Below are 21,005 nucleotides of genomic sequence, written 5' to 3'. Positions count from 1 at the left end.
AGCCTAAGAAAGTATTCATTCAATTCTGGCAGGCAGCCGTATGGAAAATCTTTATTAGACATCTAATATCACGGAGATCCTTGTGGGATCGGTAATCACCGGAGAGACCGCTCTCTTTGCAAAGTAACAAGTCACTTACTTAACACACACACTACACATTACTCCCCTGAGTTAGTGATAAGTTATAGTCTAAAAAATCATTATGAAATTGACTATCCAGTTGGTTGTGAAAACCAGTGCCAATAAAATACAAAACACACACAATGTCACGGAGCAAGACACACTGGCGTCTCCTAGCGTAGTATGACACTTCTAGCGTAGTATGACAGAGAGTAAAAGGGCAACAAGAGTTCTAGATATTTTCCCATGTAAAATCCCATAAGAAATCGCTAAGGTCCATTCTGGTCATTTTTGTCTCGTTTTGTGGTGGAGGCGCAACTGCTCGTCGGATCGTGACGTGTGAGGACTTGTTGGAAAGGGGAGGGGATAACGATTATGATGAGACAAAAATAAACATCACAACATTACCAAAAGAGCACCCTATCATATCTTCGTTGCTAGTGGACCTATTTTAACGTGTGAGATATCAAATTAATGTGGAATTAGATGTCGTCTATTACAGTTCTTCGTCTAGTCAAACAAATCGCCTAATCATGCCCCCTACCGGCTGCAACCTTTAACTATGTCCAAACCATCCAACACCTATCTGTCATCGTAGACAACAAACATCCTCGATCTAATCTTCTCTGATTGAGTACTACTATACATGGATCTCTCTTTAATCATACATTGCTCTTTACAAAGAACATATAGGATCCTGGACACTCCATATAAAAGCATGGAAAACCTTAAGTCCACCTTGGACAGTAGAGTCCTATGATGGACATTTAAGTCAACCTTGGACAAAAATTCAATACACATTAAATGAGTCAATTTTCTGTTATACATGATAGAGTCTAGCGTGGACTGAGCTATTCTAATAAAGTTTTAAGGATTATCGCATTAAAAAAGTGTTTTTACGTTACGAAATAAAACACCAAGATGTTCGTATTATTTATTTGAAAAATTATAATAGTTCTAGTAATTTTAAAATTGTTTCTCTTTGCCGTTCTGCCTTTTTATTTAAACCTATATTCATTAGTTCACTAATTATTTTACGTTTCTGAAGCATTTTTTCCTTGTATGATTTTCGTATCTCCATCCCACGTTCAGTTTTGTAAAATTTTCTTCTTTTTTCATTTGCTTCAACTTTTTTTCTAATACCTTCCTCTCCTCTTTCACACTTGCAGGTTGATTTTACGTGTAGTTCATGCTCTGATGTATATTTTTCTAAATTGCTAACGCCTCTGCTCGCTAGGGTAGAAATTTCATTGCGTATAATTGCACAGAATTTTCCTCTCGAATGTAACCATTCTGATTTAAATACTCTTCTCTCGTAATGGGAGTGAGGTTTACCTAAAAGTCCATCCCCATCTCGACGAAGGGGTTTTTGACCATCAGCGTAGGCAATGTATCTCAAAACACCAACACAATGATCCAAACAAATAATTTTTCTAAATGTAGTTTTTGGATGTAGTTTTTTCCCTGCACGTTGTATTTTCTTCTTGTAAGCCAACATTGTAGATCCATTTGTAAAGTGAATTAATGAATGGAGATGTTCGTGTGCAGTACTTCCGTCGTCTGCTACTAAATGACAACGGCAAATGGATTACCATTTTACATTAGGAGCACATGCTAGAAGAGAAGTCACTCTCATTTAAGAGTAAATGATACCATTCTCTCGGTGACTCTTCGTAGTCCTTTGCCATATCCGCTGGCGAAAGAGCTTTGATGTCGTTGACACTCAAAAGAGCCAGATAGTCACTTTTTGACAATTCTGACATATTTTAACTGGATACTTAATAACGAAGAACCGAACTCTCAAATCTGTCTCACTAGACTAAAAGAGTCCTTACGAAGTCGTTAAGATTATATGCCAGTACAGCTTCCCCCACCCTAATTGTTTATTTCACGCATGCGCCATTAACACGGTCAAAGTTCAAAATATTGTTGTCTAGACTTGCAACTAACCAAGTTATCTAAAAATTTTGGCTTGCAGCAACTAAATCGCAACTCTACTTTAGGTTAGATCAGGGTAGCAGAGCGTCACACGTCTTTCACGTGACATTTGACGTGTCCTGCGTTGTAACGCAGAATGTGACATTTGACGTGTCCTGCCTTGTAACGCAGAATGTGACATTTTACGTCAAATGTTACGTCATTCGTCGAATGCCACGTCATTCACGTCGTAGGACGTGAATGACGTGACGTGAATGACGTGACATTCGACGCAGAACGTGACATTTGACGTAGGATGTGAATGACGCGCGACGCTCTGCTACCCTGATCTAGCCTAAAGTAGAGTTGCGATTTAGTTGCTGCAAGCCAAAATTTTTGGATAACTTGGTTAGTTGCAAGTCTAGACAACAATATTTTGAACTTTGACCATGTTAATGGCGCATGCGTGAAATAAACAATTAGGGTGGGGGAGCTGTACTGGCATATAATCTTAACGACTTCGTAAGGACTCTTTTAGTCTAGTGAGACAGATTTGAGAGTTCGGTTCTTCGTTATTAAGTATCCAGTTAAAATATGTCAGAATTGTCAAAAAGTGACTATCTGGCTCTTTTGAGTGTCAACAACATCAAAGCTCTTTCGCCAGCGGTATGGCAAAGAACTACGAAGAGTCACCGAGAGAATGGTATCATTTACTCTTAAATGAGAGTGACTTTTCTCTTCTAGCATGTGCTCCTAATGTAAAATGGTATTTCATTTGCCGTTGTCATTTAGTAGCAGACGACGGAAGTACTGCACACGAACATCTCCATTCATTAATTCACTTTACAAATGGATCTACAATGTTGGCTTACAAGAAGAAAATACAACGTGCAGGGAAAAAACTACATTAAAAAACTACATTTAGAAAAATTATTTGTTTGGATCATTGTGTTGGTGTTTTGAGATACATTGCCTGCGCTGATGGTCAAAAACCCCTTCGTCAAGATGGGGATGGACTTTTAGGTAAACCTCACTCCCATTACGAGAGAAGAGTATTTAAATCAGAATGGTTACATTCGAGAGGAAAATTCTGTGCAAGTATACGCAATGAAATTTCTACCCTAGCGAGCAGAGGCGTTAGCAATTTAGAAAAATATACATCAGAGCATGAACTACACGTAAAATCAACCTACAAGTGTTAAAGAGGAGAGGAAGGTATTAGAAAAAAAGTTGAAGCAAATGAAAAAAGAAGAAAATTTTACAAAACTGAACGTGGGATGGCGATACGAAAATCATACAAGGAAAAAATGCTTCAGAAACGTAAAATAATTAGTGAACTAATGAATATAGGTTTAAATAAAAAGGCAGAACTGCAAAGAGAAACAATTTTAAAATTACTAGAACTATTATAATTTTTCAAATAAATAATACGAACATCTTGGTGTTTTATTTCGTAACGTAAAAACACTTTTTTAATGCGATAATCCTTAAAACTTTATTAGAATAGCTCAGTCCACGCTAGACTCTATCATGTTTAACAGAAAATTGACTCATTTAATGTGTATTGAATTTTTGTCCAAGGTTGACTTAAATGTCCATCACAGGACTCTACTGTCCAAGGTGGATTTAAAGTTTTCCATGCTTTTATGTGGAGTGTCCAGGATCCTATTAAATATTCTTCTAGTCGGACGGAAAACTGAATGGTATTAGGTTATGCTTAAAAGGCCCCTGAATTGTGTAGATTTGTGCTTGTTGTTCCATAAGAATCAATGTAAAAGTGCTGCATTTAAGACATTTACTAAACTTGGTTACATGTTTCCCTACTCAGGCTACGAGAGATACATGGAAAGTATCAGTACTACCAACATAATACCCATACAGCAAGTATTACAAACACTTTACAATAAGTATAAATAGAAAATTTTAAATGTAAACACCTAAAAATCTTGATTATTCCCCACCACTTTCATTACTAACTGCAGTACCTCAGAAGTACAGAGGGGGTACCTTAGACGTACAGACGTCATCAGAGACATGCTAGCAGAAGGCATAAACGACCACAGAGGGGTATCGGAGACATACAGACGTCATCACAGACACGCTTACAGAAGGCACAGACGACCACAGGGACGTACAGACGTCATCAGATACACGCTAACAGAAGATACAGGCGATCACAGAGGGTTACCTGAGACGTATAGACGTCTACAGAGACACGCTAACAGAAGGTCACAGAGGTATAAATACAAGCAGTTACAAGTCGAGAAGTCATTTGTTAATTTGTCTTCAAATAGAGCGGTTCAAGTAAACAAACTTGCGGCAATAGTGAGAGAAAAGTACAAAGCTCTTAGAATAATGCAAGCTGATGAGAAAGAGGTTCTACAGACAACGTTTAAGCCAATAACTACGCCTCTTAAAGAAATAAGCAATTATGTGAATGAAAATGTTCCTAAACCAGATCTCAACGAAGATGACTCACAAATTAATCAACATCCACAGACCAGTGACGACGAACCTCTACATATACAAACATCGTACAGCCCTTATTTAGAAACATATACGCAAGATTTAGGGAATACTGACCAGATCTTTGGCCCCAAGTATAACTGGGAGACGGGTGAATGGGAGTTTGGAAATCACACCATTCAGTTCGGTAAAGATAGCATTAAAATGGATTCACACATTTTTAAAGCTACACCCGGCCTGTACGACCTGATTTTCTCAAAGGAACCTACACAATACACTCTAGCCGATCAAAAAATTTACAAAACTCTTCTAGACGGATCCGGAGTGCATAAAGATGACCGTGGACGTCTACGTCACCAATCTCACACAGCAAAATACGAAAAAATTATTAAGCCAATGTATCAACGAAAAAGAAGAAGAACACAGGCTTTGTGACGGGCCTTGAAATTCTTTCAAAAGCCGACGCTTTAACCGGAAAAGAAGCAGCTGAAATTATAGAAGAAATTATAGATATTATTGACTAATAACAGACTGAATTGGGATACACAGCATCTTAATAAACATCATATTACAAATAAACCTTTTAATAATTAAATGCCCGTGGTAATGTTTGTTTAATAAATACGAGTGACCTAGTTTTGCATGCTAGTATTTGATACAAGGTCGAGTTGCAATAATATTCAGTGGGTGTTTATTAACAGTCAGCACTTTAAATCACGGTCACCTCGGCTTACCAAAACAGTAAATAAACAATAACCGACTTTAATTATATTTTTACGAGAACAGATAAATCAATTAGCAGTTGAGATTCGACGGGGTAACATCGATTTCAAGTAAATAATATACCACCAGTTATTTTCTGTGATATAGTTAACGTGTAAATAAATGACTTAACAACGAACTATATTTACTACATCAACCCTCATCTTCGGGGTAACCACCCCTAAGTATCCAGGGTGGCACAGAAGGCAGGAGCCACCATATGGCGATCCAAGATCAGGGAAGAACTCAGGACTGGTAAACTGGAACAAGGATGGGAGGAAAGTCGTCCAAGGATGAACTCCAGGAGAATGGAGTAGTGAACAGCAACTTTATCGTCAAGAATAAGGACGTCAAACCCGATACGGAGCTGAAGGTGCTGCTTTACATAATTACGGCTGTTCTGATTCTTAGATTGGCGTGGTTATTATGGAAGGCCCACAGAAGGAACCTCAAAAGGAACATTCATCGTGGACTGGCGAGATCTACAGCGAACATTGACGTGTAAAAGTGGTGAGTCCATATTATCTATTTTTATGGCATTTCCTGATTCGTATAATATAAAATATAAAGTATAAAGTAATATTAACGTAATTATCATTTAAGACGCACATTACCTTTTAAGTTTTACCTATTTTTACTTAATTATTCTATTTTAATTTCCTTATGATACCAATATTTATCAAAATATACAGAATTTTTTTTAACCCTGATATTAGTTATTATAGGACGTAATGATACATTTTATTTGATACTGATTTTTATATGATTTTTTATATATTTACCAACATATTTTATCTTTGCTGATTTTTATCCATTTATTATTTGACTACTGATTTTTATTACATTTGTATTGGCTAAGCAGTAGACCCCTTTTTAATGGTGATTTATATTGAGTGATATACTGATTTTTATGGCAATTTACTATATTTTTACTATTTTTGACATAATATTTTTCATATATATTTACTATACCTCGTAAGACTGTCAAATTTATGCGTTCGTTACGGGTACAGGAATAAGAAAATTATGAATAAATGAGTAGCAACAAAGTTACTTGGGAAGATTTCATCAAAATAGTTGAGGAGATTACGCAAGAAGTAACAAGACAAAGTAGAAGGGTCTTGAAGAAGAAAGTACCTAAATCTAAGGATATACAAGAAGAAGTAACGACACAGCTAATTAAATTGTATAACAAATTCACACATTTAACGAAGAAAAATTGGGAAGCGCTATCGAACAAACAAAGAGAAGCGTGCAACAAATATTTCGGAAAAATAAGAGACAAAGTTATACGCTCATTTCAAGCTGTAAACTTAAGGACAGTAGTTCCAAGTTCAATACATCAACTAATCGACAAGGAAATAGAGGAAGAACAAAGCGACGAAGAAGTAGAAGAGGAAAAAAGTGACGAGGAGATAGAGGAAAAAATTGACGAGGAAATAAAAGAGGGAAAAAGCGACATAAAACAAGAGATAACAATATTAAACATGGCTCCGACAATCAACGAATTTTTGAATATTGCAAGCAAGGTATTGCCCAACGAGTTTGATGGAAGCGCAGGGAAATTACAACCATTTTTAGACGCATTAGAGTTACTTGGAAAAATAGCAGAAGGACATGAAGAAACAGCAATAACATTAATAAAAACAAGATTGACTAATAAGGATAGAAATCTGATAACTACAGAGGATACGATCCCACTTATAGCAGCGGCACTGAAGAAAGAATTAAGAGGTGACAATCCGAAAACGATAATAGACAAGTTAACAAAGAAAAGGCAAGGAAACAAAGATGCAGCAGTGTACGCATCCGAAGTAGAGGAATTAGCGGAACAGTTGAAAGTAGCATACATAGCGGAAGGAATGCCATTGGAGCTAGCGAAAAAATACACAACGGAAACAGTTGTAGCAACAATGAAGCGAAACGTTAATACGGATATAGCAAAGTTAATACTGGAGGCAGGTAATTTCACAACACCGCAGAAAGTAGTATCTAAATTTTTATCGATTGATACGACAGAGGAAAACACACAGGGAAGAGTGTTCAATTATAGGACGAATTATGAAAATAGGAGAGGACAACAGCAATACCGAAGAAGATACCTCAACAAATACGACAGAGGAAGAAGAAATAACTTCGGACAACGGAACGAAGGAGAAGAAACAGGAAACCAACGGAATTATTCCAACAGAGGATATAGACAATTCAACAACCAAACGTACAGAGGAAACCAGAGAGGAGGACGAAACAGAAACGTAAGGCTACTTGAGTTAGAAGACAGCCAAGAGGAAACAGAAAACCGGCAGTTGGGGTTTTGAATGAACGAAACAAGGAAAGTACACAGTCAGAAGTGGAATATAATATTTACAACTTCGACTTAAACCTAACGAATTTTGTTCGAATGAAAACAGGAATCCTAGAAAACACAAATACCTTTATCATAGACACAGGAGCTGATATTTCAATACTGAAATGTTCACAAGATTTTATGAAGGAACATGTGAAACCAAACACAAAAGCGAAAATAAAAGGAGTAACTAAAGGAGAATTACAAACAATGGGAGAAGTTGAAACAACACTAGAAGTAAAAGGATCTCGATTTGAGCATATCTTTCAATTAGTGGAACCTAGCTTTCCTATTCCAACCGACGGAATCATTGGGAGAGACTTCATTTCAAATTTTCAATGCATACTAGACTATGCTAACCTTAAAATGCACATTAAAGAGGACAACGACTGTTACATTAGTACAAACATTTTGGATAATATAGATAATGACACGATAATAATACCGCCCAGATGTGAAATTAACAGAATCGTAAAAATTTTTCAAACGCTGAAGAACGACAGGATAGTGGAACAACAAGAAATACAACCAGGAATATTCATAGCGAGAGCAATTATTTCAAGTAATAATCCGTACATCAAAATTTTGAACACAACCTACGAAACAGTAAAAGTAGAGACAAACGAAATCAAAACATTAGACATTAAATTATTCAACATATATAGACTGATCAACGACAGCAAGGATAGGAAAAAGGAATTACGGGAATCATTGAAGTTAGACATTCCAGAATACATACGCGATAAGTTAGTATCTTTATGTGAAGATTATTCAGATATATTCGCCCTAAGGCACGACATGCTAACATGTAATAACTTCTACGAGCAGAAACTGAGAGTTAAAGACCAAACTCCGGTATACATTAAAAACTATAGGACACCTCATGCACAAACAGAGGAATTAAACCGGCAAGTGCAAAAACTGAGAGACCAAGGAATAATAGAACCGTCTACATCAGAATACAACAGCCCAGTAGTACTGGTACCGAAAAAGGCGATAGATGGAAATAAAGCATGGAGATTATGCATAGATTTTAGACAACTGAACAAGAAAATAGTCACAGACAAATTTCCTTTACCAAGGATAGACTCGATACTAGATCAACTAGGAAGAGCAAAATGGTTTTCAGTTATAGACTTAATGTCAGGTTTTCACCAGATACCATTAGAAAAATCATCGAGAAAATACACATCGTTTAGCACAGAAAATGGAGCATTTCAATTTACCAGATTACCTTTTGGATTAAATGTAAGCCCAAATAGCTTTTCAAGGATGATGTCAATAGCATTTTCGGGATTAACACCAGACAAAGCATTTTTTTACATGGACGATATAGTAGTGATAGGAATATCTGAAAAACATCACCTAGACAACCTGAAAAAGACATTTGAGACATGTCGAAAATTCAATTTGAAACTTAACCCAGGAAAATGTCAATTTTTTAGAAGAGAAGTAACATATTTAGAACATGATCTTTCTCAGGAAGGAGTATCACCAGACAAAGCAAAATATGCAACGATTGAACAATACCCGACACCTAAGACAGCGGAAGAAACAAAAAGATTCGTAGCATTTTGTAACTATTATAGACGTTTTATTCAAAATTTTGCTGAAATATGCAGACCACTCAACAGATTATCAAGAAAAGGAGTAGAATTTTTTTGGTCAGAAGAATGTGAAAAAGCATTCAATAAGCTTAAATCATCTCTGATGAAGCCACCGATCCTAAAATATCCAGATTTCAATAAACAATTCATCCTAACAATAGACGCATCCAACGAGAGTTGTTCAGCAATTTTAAGTCAAGATTATAACGGAATAGACCTACCTCTAGCATACGCATCAAGAAGTTTTAATAAAGGAGAATGTAATAAACCTATAATCGTTAAGGAATTACTAGCGATTCATTGGGGAATTAATCATTTCAAATGTTATTTATATGGAGCACCAACATTTTTAGTAAAAACGGATCATAAACCACTAACACATTTATTTGCAATGAAAGAACCAACTTCGAAACTTACAAGAATCAGATTAGATTTAGAGGAATACGATTTCGAAATAGAATACATAACAGGGAAAAATAACTATGCAGATAGTCTTTCAAGAATAACATTACATCAACTAAAGAACCTCTACATAGACAATACCCATATATTAGCTATAACACGAGCTCAAGCAAGAGAAAATAAGAAGGAAGCAAGGCAAACGAAGGCAGAAAGCGAACTCGCACTACAGCCAGAAGCCCACAAACAGACAGTAAGAAAGGTACTAAATAATTTAGAGGCGCATAGACTACCAATTTTGTCTTTTGGAGCAGAACTAATCTCACCAAGGCTGAGCATTAGGGTCAAAAACAAAATAAAGTGCAGCAAGAGCATAGCCACAGGATTCAATCATTTCGATTTAAACCAAATGTTGGCACAGCTTGATAAGCTGGCGGTAGAGAATGCAGTACGTAAAGTAAAAGTATACGTAAACGATATTATTTTTAAAGTGTGCACAATTGAGGAATTTATTAAACAAGGAAACAAAATATTAAAGAATGTTGAAATATACATATGTGAAGTACCAGAAACAATAGAAGAAGACAAAGAAAAACACAGGCTAATAGAAGAATATCACAATCATCCGATGTTTGGAGGACACGTAGGAAATAACAGACTCATAAAGAAGCTAAAAGCAAGATTTAGATGGAAAAATTTGGAAAAAGACGTAAGAAAATACGTTAAACAATGTCATAAATGTCAAATTAATAAACCGAAAAAAACACATGTCGAAGAATTCGTGATATCGGACACTTCTTCCAAACCATGGGACATAGTATATATAGATACGATAGGTCCATTCACTAAAAGTAACGAAGGTAATAGATACTGTATAACAATGTTATGTGAACTTACTAAATACGCGGTCAGCATACCCGTATGCAATAAAGAAGCAGATACAATAGCCCGAGAAATTTTTGATCATTTCATACCAACATACGGACTCATGAAGCAAATAAGAACAGACCAAAGCACAGAATATAAAAATGAAGTAATGCAGGAATTAACAAAGCTATTAAAAATAGAGCACAACTTCTCAACGGCATACCATCCACAGTCCATTGGAAGTTGCGAAAAACTACACAGAACATTAAACGAGTACGTAAGAGCATTCATAGATGAAGACAGAGAAAATTGGGATGTGTGTTGCAGGATGTTCACATACTGCTACAATACAACCCCTAACGCGTACCATGGCTACACACCGTTTGAACTATTATATGGCAGGAAGGTTAACCTACCAGAAGACCTTACACAGGAGGTTCAACCATGTTACAATATAGATGCTTACTACAATGAGTTACGTTACAAACTACAAAGCGCACACGAGAGAGCTAGAACCTTCTTACTAAAGCACAAAAAAGAGCGACAAGAAAAGAATAAGCTCAAAGCAACACCACAACAATTTAAAATAGGAGACCTAGTCCTGGTAAAAAGGGAAGAGAATGGTAAGTTTGATAGTCTTTATGTAGGCCCTTTCACAATAACAGAGGTAAATAATGTTAATTGTAAGATCAGATCGGAAAACAATAAAATCAAGGAAATACATAAGAATAGACTATATGCTTACAATCCGAGAACACCGTGAGTGACAAGTGAAACGGGAACAGTCTAGATAACGAACATTTTCACTTTTATTTTTTGTATCTAATTAGTATTTATAGGAAAAATGTATATATTGTACTTCGTAAAACGCAGCAAGTAATTAGTGGTACTATTAGAAAAATTTTCTTCCTTTTCCGTAGTCAGAAAATTTTCGGGGGAAGGGGAAGATGAATTGGGATACACAGCATCTCAATAAACATCATATTACAAATAAACCTTTTAATAATTAAATGCCCGTGGTAATGTTTGTTTAATAAATACGAGTAACCTAGTTTTGCATGCTAGTATTTGATACAAGGTCGAGTTGCAATAATATTCAGTGGGTGTTTATTAACAGTCAGCACTTTAAATCACGGTCACCTCGGCTTACCAAAACAGTAAATAAACAATAACCGACTTTAATTATATTTTTACGAGAACAGATAAATCAATTAGCAGTTGAGATTCGACGGGGTAACATCGATTTCAAGTAAATAATATACCACCAGTTATTTTCTGTGATATAGTTAACGTGTAAATAAATGACTTAACAACGAACTATATTTACTACATCAACCCTCATCTTCGGGGTAACCACCCCTAAGTATCCAGGGTGGCACAGAAGGCAGGAGCCACCATAAGACACATACTTCAAGAAAACAAGAAATTTTAGAACAACCAAGAAAAAACTTCAGAATTTAAGTTCATCTTAATAACAGATAACATATCCGACCTTCAGGAATGAATATACTAAAGTTCTGTGTTTTGTACGTATTAATTTTTAACAAATAAAATATTATAGAATTTACGTCACGTCACTACCTTTAAAAGGAGCTATGACATCACCTATCCTAACTGGCTGTAACGGCCTCAATTATGAAAAATATTAGAAGTCACAGGTATTCCAGGATAAATTTAATAAAATTATCAAACCTTTCTTTAAAAATGAACAACCACATCATCGAAGCCGATTTGAAAATGCGCAGAAAAAATGGTAAAAACTTCGTAATAGTAATGAACAATCAGCCAACAATTTAAACAGCGCACAGGCGTAGAATATAAGGCACTATCGTTTAACCGTTATGCCGTTAGATCTATGGATGAAAATGATAAAGTAAATCGGCTAGGACGTATAGTTTTTAATTATTAACTTGTATTAATAGCTTTAATTATTACAATCTACTAGTATGAAAAATAAAAAAACGCATAGTGTTTTTATATACTAACCCAATGCAGCACTAAGATTGCCAATTGGTAGAAAACTATTCATACATAAACAGAGAGAAATAGAAAACAGTAATCCACAATTATTAAATCAGAGCAGACGGGAAATTCTTTGGACGTAATTATTTTAAAACTACATAGATAAAAGAAACACAGGTACATAGAAGGCCTGCACACAAAAATGAGGAGAGAGAAAGAGAAGTCAAAATTATTAAAGCAGAGTATACGTAAATTTTTTTACACGTAATTATGTTAAAAATACTTAAAACAACCACAAGTACATAATACTAACACAAGAACTTATTTAAAAAATATTTAAAATATGAAACACAAGTACACAGTAAATAATATACATAAAAATGTTTACCAAATGAACAACAAAAATCGCTTACCTTGATTCAATATTTATCACTGCACTGCGAACTTACTAACGAAAGGTTCAGATGCTAACTATAGCTCGGACACAATTGGTTATACACAAATATTACACTTTATACTTGTCAGAAACTCAATGAACTGACTATCCTCCGATTTCTATTTATATAGTAGGTTACTTTGCCGATGCATTATAATTTACATGTACTTGCAGGATTTTTTAAAACGGCATTTGCATATTATTTCTACAATTTGCGGTTTTAATTTCCGTTTTTAACACGTATTGTGGAATGTGCTGTATCATAATAATGAAATCGTATACTAAAAAATAAAATCGATGCTTTTTTTGCGGTCATTGCCATATTATACATTGTTACTAATTTTGCACCGTCGTCGTCAGGTTAAAATGCAATATTAGACGACATGTGAATTTTAGAAATTTGCCAGGTGTTTCTGGCGATGTTGCAAAAATATAATCGTTGCTTTTTTGCGGTCATTGCCCTACATTCTTACTAATTCTGCATTATCATGTTACAGGTGTAATATGATATTGCTTCCGCTGACACATTCGTTTTGTGTGACTAAAGAAATTCTATTTAATACTAGTATTAGATGTGGAATGTAGCTAGAATAATGAAATCGTATTTAATTTCTTCTTCTTCTTTGTGTCAAGCCATCTGTCAATTCTTCTTCTTTTCGGTGTGTCAATTCTTCTTCTTTTTTACGTTTGTCATGTTGTTGTTAATTGTTCTTCTTCTTTTCGATTTATCAATTCTTCTTCCTCTTTTCGTTTGTCATGTTGTTGTCAATTCTTCTTCTTCTTTTCGTTTGTCACGTCAACTTCTTCTTCTTTTCGATTTATCAATTCTTCTTCCTCTTTTCGTTTGTCATGTTGTCAATTCTTCTTTTTCTTTTCGTTTGTCATGCTGCTGTCAATTCTTCTTCCTCTTTTCGTTTGTTACGTCCTCTTCTTCTTCTTCTTGTCGATTTGTCAATTATTCTTCATTGTGTTGAGCTATTGTCACGTCTTATTCTTTTCGTTTGTCATGCTGATGTCAATTCTTCTTCTTTTCGTTTGTTATGTTGTTGTCAATTGTTCTTTTCTTTTCGATTTATCAAGTTTTCTTCATTGTGTTGAGCTAATGTTACTTTTTCTTCTTCTTTTCGTTTGTCAATTCTTCTTTACGTTTGTCATGTTGCCGTCAATTCTTCTTTTCGATTTGTCAATTCTTCTTCATTGCGTTGAGCCATTGTCACTTCTTCTTTTCGTTTGTTAATTCTTCTTTTCGTTTGTCATGTTTCTATCAATTCTTCTTCTTCCTCTTTTCGATTTGTCACTTTTTCTTCTTTTCGTTTGTGAATTCTTCTTCGTCTCTTCGTTTGTCATGTTGCTGTCAATTCTTTTTCTTCCTCTTCTTTTGGATTTGTCCATTCTTCTTCATTGTGTCGAGCCATCGTCACGCAATAGTTGTTATGCCACTGTAACATGCATCTTTTGTACGGATAAGCGAAAATCGATGTATGGGCTCTCAAATTAGAGGATTTTGGATGATCAATTACGTTGTGATGACTGTCACATAAAATTGCTAAATTGGTCACATATACATGAAATATTAATAAATTTATGTTACCCTAATTTAGGTTTTTTATGAACGCATAAGTGGGTGGATCAATGAAACAAGTTTATTTTTTAACATTTCTTTATTTCTAAATTCATTTTATTATATACAATCTTTCTATGGGCCACATCTAATACAGGATTAATATCTATGGAAGTTACATGTATACGATCTTGGAATCGCATTCGGTTCAGAAATTCAAAATTGTAGTCACTTTCCGGCTCATAGATAACATATATTTTATTTAAATCTTCGTTAAACGTAACCTTTTTTGCTGCTTTCTTCATCTTTGTTGGGGGGTCGAGGTTGATTCAGTCCTTTTAGATAAAATTAATCAAGTATATAACGTATGTGTATGAACCAATGTTAAGAACGTGAAGCTTCAAGTATAAAAAAGATAATGATGTGAACTAAAACAAGTAATATATTCAGGAATAGAAATTTAATATTGCTATCATGTAGCTGAATATTTTGATTCTTCTCGATCACTGTGCTGCTGTTGTTTTGAAAGAAAATATGTTGTATTTTTTCTATACATTTGCACCTAGGACTAAACTTTCTATGATCTTCAAGAATATTGTCATCTGGTTTCCACTTGTAAATTTCTATACCACAGTTGAAGCACCTAACAATATCTTCTGTTTGTAGATAGTAAAGTCCACAAGCTGCTAACTCTATTGCAGGTTTATTTCCCTTCCAGCTACCAAAAGTTGATAATCTTACATAAAAATTGCTCATCTCAGGCGTACAATCGTCAAGACACATTATGATTGACTAATGAAATATAACAAAAGTTTCTCTTTATATATTGTCATTGTAAACTACACCATCCAGTATTTAAAAAAACAATAAGTTTCATTAAGCGCGAAATGGTTTGGCCATACTGTAAGACTGTGCTCGTTAACTAAATCACAAAAAAGAATATTGTATATTAGACTTTTAATATTTTAATGGATGTTTTTAGGTTTGGTCATATTGTAAGAATGGGATACCCTCTTGGATTAATCATATTCTATTTCTAGTAATACTTCATACGTAGCTGTATGTCATATCGTTTTCAGCGACACCTCGCCTGTATCTTTCATGAATTGTTTAGAGAGAGAGAGAGAGAGAGAGAGAGAGAGAGAGAGAGAGAGAGAGAGAGAGAGAGAGAGAGAGAGAGAAGCGATAATCTAAAGACTCTTTTACGATGACATATAGGTGCTAGATGGCTTGGGCATAGTTAAAGGTTGTAGCCGGTAGGGGCATGATAAGGCAATTTGTCTGTCGATATGAAGAACTATAATAGACGAAATCCCATCCCCCTTAATTTGATACCTCAAATGTCAAAATAGGTCCAATGCAACGAAGATACGATAGAGTGCTCTTTTAGCAATTATGCCGTACTTGGTTTTGTCTCAGCATATCCACAACCCCCTCCTCATTTATTTAATGTTTTAATAATTAAAATTAGACCAATAACAACGGAGATATGCGATGATGCCGCCTTGTCAATATCTTTGTGTTTACGTTGTGTGTTACCATATTCTTTAAGCCCTCTTTCGCCACGATCCGACCAACAGAAAGGGAGATATGCCGCACTGCCGTTTTGGCAATGTCTTTGTAATTGCTTTTTGTGTTAACATATTCGTTACCCCCTCCCCTTTCCAACGACACCTTTTACGTCACAATCCGACCAATAGAAAGGGAGATATGCCATACTGCCGTTTTGGCAATGTCTTTGTAATTGCTTTTTGTGTTAACATATTCGTTACCCCCTCCCCTTTCCAACGACACCTTTTACGTCACAATCCGACCAATAGAAAGGGAGATATGCCGTACTGCCGTTTTGGCAATGTCTTTGTAATTGCTTTTTGTGTTAACATATTCGTTACCCCCCTCCCCTTTCCAACGACACCTTTTACGTCACAATCCGACGAGCCGTCGCGCCTCCACCACAAAACGAGACAAAAACGAGCAGAATGGACCTTAGCGATTTCTTATGGGATTTTACATGGGAAAATATCTAGAACTCTTGTTGCCCTTTTACTACAGAGTAGTGCTGGATTAACCGTGTGGCGGCTAATACCTTAAAGACCAATTTGAGATCATCAGCATAAGCTACAAGAGTGCATCCTCTCGGCATCTGTAGCCTCAGCACCCCATTCTACAGCACATTCCATAAGGTGGGACCTAGTACCGATCCCTGCGAAACACCCTACGACAACCTGATGCTGGTATATTTTTACCTTATGGATCTGTCAGTAAAGTATCTGTCAACCACATTGACCAGGTACTCACTGACACCCAAATCTCTCAGCTTGGATATGATTTTTTCCCATGATGCCATGTTAAAGGCATTCTTGATGTCTAGCAGAGCCACCCATTTGTTTGTATCCTGTGTGACTAAAGAGGTCACTTCTGTGACCAAGTCAAGTCAAGTCAAATTTATTCATCACATGCGACATTATACAAAGTTGTACATGTATGAGACAAGTCAAAATTATAGACATATAATGTACATATTAAAAGTATATAAATTAATAAATACGACAAAACATACTTAAAAGTTATTTTTAGAATATGGCTCTAGCTCACAAATGTATTGATGTACACACCTCCGAAAGTTTGGCTGATGTAAATTCATTCGTATATCTATTGGCAATTTGTTAAAGAAACTTATGGCTGCATAATGTGTGCTACCTTCCAACAAAACAGAACGATGTTGTGGAAGCATAAAGTGATTGTCTCTGAATCTTGTTGAATAAACATGGTTAAATTGAAATTTATTGAATTCATAAATTTTGCAATGTAAATACATTATACACGAAAATATATACAGACCAGGAATTGTAAGAATATTATTTTGTCTAAAGATACCTCTACAAGAATCTCTAAATTTCATTTTATATATTATCCTAATAGCTCTTTTCTGAAGTACGAATATCTGCTCTAATTCAGAGGTACAACCCCAGACTTCAATGGCATATTTGGCTATTCAGTAAAAATGGGCAAAGTATACTGTTTTAATATTGATGTATTAAAGAGACGTGAAAGAATTCTCAATGCATAACATGCGCTACTTAATCTGGATTTCAAATTAGAAATGTGGTTTGACCATTTAAAATTACTGTCTAACAGGACCCCCAGCAACATCGTGCAGTCTGTTTTATCTATTGCTGCTTGTATAGTGGCTTGATGGTTTAATAAATTATTTGACGTGAAAATCATATACTTTGATTTCTCTTCATTTAAAACTAGTTTGTTGGATAAGAAATAACTGTTGATGGTGGATAGTATCTGTGTAGTTTTATTTTGCAAATTTTGATCGGATTTTGCTGTGACTAGAATGTTGGTATCATCCGCATAACTTATGATGTTAACTCCACTCAGTGAATTAGTTATCAAAGCTATATCATTAATATATACTATAAAAAGTAGAGGACCCAATACACTACCCTGAGGGACACCATAATGGATATCCAACGTGTTTGATTCGTATTTAAGGCCATTAGATGTTATCTTTACTTATTGTCTTTTATTTTCTAGGTAGGAAGTAAACCATTTTAGAACTACACCACTAATACCAATCCCCTCAAGTTTTATTAGCAACAAATTATGATCCAAAGTATCAAAAGCCTTGGACAAATCGAGAAATAAACCACATGCCTTCTCTCGTCTGTCCAAAGCATCCAACACTAAGCTGACGAAATTTGCAAGAGCTGTAGTTGTAGACTTAGAAGATGTAAAACCATGTTGAAAATTATGCAAGACACTATGCTTTTATAGGAATGCGTTTATTATAGTATAAACCAGAGTTTCAATTATCTTTGAAAACACAGATAAGAGACTTATGGGACGGTAGTTGTTAAGGTCATCTTTATCACCACTTTTGAATAAAGGGATTACAATAGATAGTTTAACCCTTAAGTACTAACATCTTAAATCAATGGCGCAAACACTAACTAACCGCCTGACAGACGGGTTTCACATTTTACTGGTTATTTTTCTTTTGTTAAATATTATAATGCAAAAAAATATTTCGATGACTTACTGAAAGTATTACTTATCTAAAAAACACAGTAATTGATCTAGTTTTTCTGTATTTATTAAAATACAAAACATTATAACAAGAATGGAAGGATTGTCTGTGCGACTTTTTATTCCTGAAAAAAAGTGTGATAAAAATTAAACAAATTAAAGAATCTTGATAAAAATTTATAATCGAGTTAAACAAAGAGTAATAAACATGAAAATAAAAAAATTTTAAAAAATATTAAAACAAAAAAAAACTGACAGGCACTAAAATTTGTACAGTGTAGCAATGGTAGTCAGTGGCAACATTTTCATCACAAATTGATCCCACTTCGCTTACGTCGTCTTCTACCTCATCAAGTCATTTCGAAAGGGTTTCCTCATAGTCTTTATCCCCTTATTTGAACTTTTTGACGAACTGGGGCACATTATGTTTAATGACGAACTGGGCACAAACACTAACACCCCGTCTATTAGACGGAAATCACACTTTGAGTCTAAATATCTTTCGAATAACAACCTGCAGCAAATTGCCGAATTCAATACTAGTAAATAACAACATAACTTGAAAAGTCATAAACGGATGACCTTCAAATTTTTCTAGGAATGGAAATATCCCACTTTCAACAAACGATGCCGTCTGAGAGACGGTGTGTTAGTACTTAAGGGTTAAACATACTAGGAAATATTCCTTGTTGAAAAGAGGCATTACAAATATCCGTCAGTGAATCTGCGAAAGCGTGAATGCATTGTTTTAATAACTTAAGGGAAATCTGATCAAAACCACAACTGTGTTTGGATTTAAAATTTCCGACTACACTAGTTATTTCCTGTGGGTTAGTTGGATACAAAAACATAGAACAACTATTACGGTTTTTTGATGCTGATGTAAACCCACCTATTTTAGTAGGATCCAAAGCAGCAAGTAACTTTGGAGCCATTTCAACAAAATGGTGGTTAAATTTGTCTGCTAAATTATTATTATTATCACTAGGTACTTTTGAGTTGTTTTGTTTCCCGACTGTTAAGTTTACTAAATGCCAAATACATTTCATTTTATTTGATGATTCGTTTAACTGTCTCATGAAGTGACTACTTTTAGCTGCTTTTAATTTAATCTAATATTCTGTCTTTGCCAAATGAAGGACTGGCCTAAGATTACTATTTTGCTGACAGATCGTTTCTAAAAGTGTTAGCTGATCTCTTAAATTGTACAGTTCCTGCGTAAACCAATTCGAACGTGTACATTTTTTAGGTTTACATTTAAGTAGTGGAAAATGGGACCGAAAGTAATTTTGGATAGTATTTAAAAAAGCTAATGATTTATCCTCAGCAGAAATTGTATTAAATACCTCTGACCAATTTGTTGACCCAAGGGTTTGAACAAAACGATTTATGTTCCTTTCACTATATGAACGGATGAATATACAGGGTGAGGCAAATAAAGGGCCTATTAGAAATATCTCGAGAACTAAAGGCAACAGAATCATGAAAATTGGAATAAAGGGGTTTTGAAGGATGATCTATTAAATGAAAATATGTTCATCTCTTTGCAACTTCCGGTTATACCGGAAGTTGCTTATAACTTCGTTTTTTTAAATGGGACACCCTGTATATTTTTACATTTTTTTATTCTCTTCGATGTCTTCTTTCTTAAAACATGAGGTTTTGTAATATTATACAGGGTATTTTAAAAGATAATTACGTTTTTTTATTAATTTCGTAGCAAAATTAACACCCTGTAGAATTGTAGTAGTTTGACATCTAAAACTCTACTTACGTTCAAATGATTTTTAATATACTCTACTATTGTTAAGAATCATTAGTATAGCTAAATTTTTAATTTTAGTATACAGGGTTGGTCGAAACTCGGAATGAGTATTTTCTGAGTTTTCTTAAATGGAACACCCTGTATTTTAGTATTGTAATGAAATGATATTTTGTGGTACTTTTTTATTTTTTAAGCATTCCCTATACCTAACTGCTTTAATTTGTGCTTAATTGTTAATCGCACCAACAATCTTAACTAAGTAGGTATTTCGATAGCTAAACCATTATTGGTAATTTTAAGGACCAGTCTGGATTAATATGTATTTATTTCTGAAAAATTAATTGGGATTGAGTATTTTCACGGCCAACCTAATAAAATTTTACGTATTTTTTGTTGCAATTAATGTTTAGCTTGAATCACCAATAACTCACAAATTAAAGCAGTTAGGTATAGGGAATGCTTAAGGAATAAAAAAGTACTATAAAATATCATTTCACTACAATACAAAAATACAGGGTGTTCCATTTAAGAAAACTCAGAAAATACTCATTCCGAGTTTCGACCAACCCTGTATACTAAAATTAAAAATTTAGCTATACTAATGATTCTTAACAATAGTAGAGTATATTAAAAATCATTTGAACGTAAGTAGAGCTTTAGATGTCAAACTACTACAATTCTACAGGGTGTGAATATTGCTACGAAATTAATAAAAAAAACGTAATTATCTTTTAAAATACCCTGTATAATATTACAAA

The 21,005-nt window shown here is 34.6% G+C and overlaps 1 protein-coding gene across 1 annotated transcript in view; it reads left to right on the top strand.

The window, feature by feature from the left end:
- LOC114335921 (alpha-catulin) overlaps nucleotides 1-21,005 on the top strand; it is a 251,727-nt gene that overhangs the window by 191,562 nt on the left and 39,160 nt on the right. The window lies entirely within an intron of this gene.

Source organism: Diabrotica virgifera, chromosome 6, assembly GCF_917563875.1.
Source record: "Diabrotica virgifera virgifera chromosome 6, PGI_DIABVI_V3a".
Lineage (NCBI taxonomy): Eukaryota > Metazoa > Arthropoda > Insecta > Coleoptera > Chrysomelidae > Diabrotica > Diabrotica virgifera.
This window is presented reverse-complemented; position numbering and strand designations above follow the sequence as displayed.